Raw genomic sequence first — 3,195 nt, 5'->3', positions numbered from 1 at the left:
GACTTAATTTGTGGCCTAACGTATAGTCTATTCTGGAAAATGTCTCGTGCACTTCAGAAGAATGTGTAATATGCTGTTGTGTGGAGTGTTCTGTTCTGTTATGTCTGTTAGTTCTAGTTGGTTTATTATGTTGTTTAAGTCCTCTCTCTCCTTACTTATCTTCTGTGTGGTTGTTCTATCCATCACTATTATTGTTATTGAGACAGGGTCTTGCTCTGTTGCATAAGCTGGAGTGCCATGGCACGATCACAGCTCACTACAGCCTTGACCTCCTGGGCTCGAGCAATCCTCCCACCTCAGCCTCCTGAGTAGCTGGGACTACAGGCATGTGCCATCATGCCCAGCTAATTTTTTTTTTTTTGGTAGAGACGGGGTGTCAGTATGTTTCCCAGGCTGGTCTCAAACTCCTGGGCTTAAGCAGTCCTCCCACCTTTGCCTCCCAGAGTGCTAGAATTACAGGTGTGAGCCACTGTGCCTGGCCATGTTACTAAAACTTTCTGAATCTCAGATTTTTATCTATAAAATGAGAATGTCCACAGATATAGGACTGTTGTAAAGATGAAATTAAATAAACTATTTGTAGCAGGTAAGATAGTTTTGGCTATAAGAAACAGAAAACTCCTCTCAAAATTTACTTCAATGTGAAAATTCACTATCCCACTTATTTAAAAGTCCCAAGGAAGACCAATTCAGGCTTGGTTAGTCCAGTGGCTCAAAAATGTTACCAAGAATCCAGAATCTTCTTTTTTCTCTGCCATGTTTGGTGTGACAAATTTTGTCCTTAGCCAAGCCAGCTGCTCTCATGATCACAAAATGGCTGCTGTAATTCCAGACATCACATGTAGATGCAAAAAAAGAGTGTGCTTTTTCTCATCTCTCTCTCTTTCCATGAGAGCCATTGGCATTCATCTACACTCTCAGATGTCTCTACTAACATAGGCTTCATCAGAGGCATCACATAGCTCTTTTTAAGAGCATAAACCCTTTCCTTTTGGAATCTCTTCTTCTGCTCCCACCTCCCAGCCATGTTATACAGTCATATCTAGTCAATCACTGGCAAGAGGACTAGAACCACCCTGCAGACCTTAGACCAATCAGGTTTTACTGCTGGGGAAACTTGGCAGAGAGTCCCCCTTTCATGACACTTGTGGGGAAATGTGAATGCTACTAGTTCAACAATGGACATATTGTACCACAGAAGGAGGGGAGATCTGTTGGGTAGGCACTTACAAAAATATCCTGTGATCCTTTTGTAGTTCATAAGCATGATAATTGCGTTTTCATGCTCATGTGTGAGCTGCACCTCCCTTAAACCTTGTTATGATGCTGACACATTACTCGTCTGACATGAACTTTCAAAAAAACTCTAAAAAAGAAAAAATAAATAAATAAATAAATAAATAAATAAATAAGAATAAATAAATAGGAGTAAAATAAAATAATAATAAAATAAAATAAAATTTTAAAGATCCTGCAGAATATGTGCCAAGTGCCCTGCATAGAGCCTGGCAGTTGTGTGGACTCTGATCTCTTCCATTCATTTGTATGAATGAGGAGAGGTGGCCCATTTTGATTAGTTAAGTTTCCAATTATGGGTTGTTTTTAAAAAGATATATTGTGATGCCTTCATGAAACTCAAAAACTCAAAAACTCAATGAAAAAAGAGCAAGGCTGGAAACCCTGTAAACCAGGTCCCAGGCCAGTTTTTTCAAGAGGGTCGTATAAGCGTTTTATTATTTATTTATTTTGTATTTATTTTTGGAGACGAAGTCTTGCTCAGTCGCCCAGGCTGGAGTGTAGTGGGGCAATCTCGGTTCACTGCAAGCTCCGCCTCCCGGGTTCACGCCATTCTCCTGTCTCAGCCTCCCGAGTAGCTGGGACTACAGGCGTCCGCCACCACGCCCAGCTAATTATTTTTGTATTTTTAGTAGAGACGGGGTTTCATCGTGTTAACCAGGATGGTCTCCATCTCCTGATCTCGTGATCGGCCCGTCTCGGCCTCCCAAAGTGCTGGGATTACAGGTGTGAGCCACCGAGCCCAGCCTATTTATTTATTTTAAAGACAGGGTCTCACTATGGGGTCTCACTATGCTGCCTAGGTTGGTCTTGAACTCCCAGGCTGAAGTAATTCTCCTGCCTCAGTCTCCCAAGTAGCTGGGACAACAGGTGTGCACCGCTGCACCCAATGGTTTTGTAAGCCTTGACTCCATAAAACAACTTTAGTTACTTAAAAGTACTTGGTGATATATGAGTAAATAAGCATCGTTTTCAAATATGACATTCCAGGCAAGTTCTTGGTTGTATAACCAATATTTTCAATGAAATTCCAGTAAAATTAAGTCCCAAATATGTCCTTATTGCATCTGTGGAAATGACTATATTGGTATGAAAAGAAGAATATTCATTAAGAGTTTCCAGATTCTGGAGAGGTTAGGCAGGAAGAATATGATATCATTTACAAATGTTTCATTTCCATTTACAAAAACAGAGTCTACTAAATTGTTATGGGTTATAGTTAAAAGAAAAAAGAAAGGGCTTCTGTATATATCCAGAAAATAGCATATTGAAACATCAATAATCTTACAGCTGCAGATGCTGAAGAATAAAAATAATTTTGTAAAAAGAAAAAGAAAAAAATCAATAATACCCCCACTCCCCCATAAACGACAATCATTCCTCAGCAGTTCACTTAGTCCTATGTAATTACTTCTTGTTTCACTGGATCTTGGGTTAGCATTTTCCTGACTCCATTTGTTTCTTGCCTAGAGTTCTGGAAATCCTTACTCAGCTTGCTGGTATGGTCTCAAAATTGTTTAAGTGATGCCATTAGCAGCACATACCCCAAAATACCCAGCATAGTCCTTTTCCATGGGTCTCTGAGACAGTCCTTTGTTGAAGAGGAAACATTTTCAAGGAAGCATCAGAGTAAAACAAAAAACTACCTCTAGATGACAAAAGGCTTAAAATACTGTGCTTAATTTATTACTGATAATTTTCAAGAGCAAAAGTTCTGATAAGAATTTATTCCAATAAAAATGCAGCTGATAAGAAGATTTGGTTGCTTCCATGGCATGCCAAAAAGAAAATAAAGTCAATTCAAAAAAATTTTAGATAAAATAATTATAAACATAATGATTAGCCCTATTTTCAAAGAAGACAGGCCAGGTACAGTGGCTCACGCTTGTAACCCCAGCA

General features: G+C 39.3%; 2 non-coding genes across 2 annotated transcripts; one reads left to right on the top strand and one right to left on the bottom strand.

Moving 5' to 3' along the window:
- Nucleotides 1–880: 880 nt before the first annotated feature.
- On the bottom strand, nt 881–960 carry LOC115900187. The gene has a single exon (XR_004059857.1). It is a non-coding gene; the product is annotated as a small nucleolar RNA SNORD74 (small nucleolar RNA).
- Nucleotides 961–1,244: 284 nt separating this feature from the next.
- Nucleotides 1,245–1,348, top strand: LOC115900206. Its single transcript, XR_004059874.1, has one exon. It is a non-coding gene; the product is annotated as a small nucleolar RNA U13 (small nucleolar RNA).
- The last annotated feature ends 1,847 nt before the right edge of the window (nt 1,349–3,195 follow it).

Source organism: Rhinopithecus roxellana, chromosome 10, assembly GCF_007565055.1.
Source record: "Rhinopithecus roxellana isolate Shanxi Qingling chromosome 10, ASM756505v1, whole genome shotgun sequence".
NCBI classification, from domain to species: domain Eukaryota; kingdom Metazoa; phylum Chordata; class Mammalia; order Primates; family Cercopithecidae; genus Rhinopithecus; species Rhinopithecus roxellana.
Note: the sequence above shows the minus strand (reverse complement) of the source record. Positions and strands in the feature narration are given on the sequence as shown.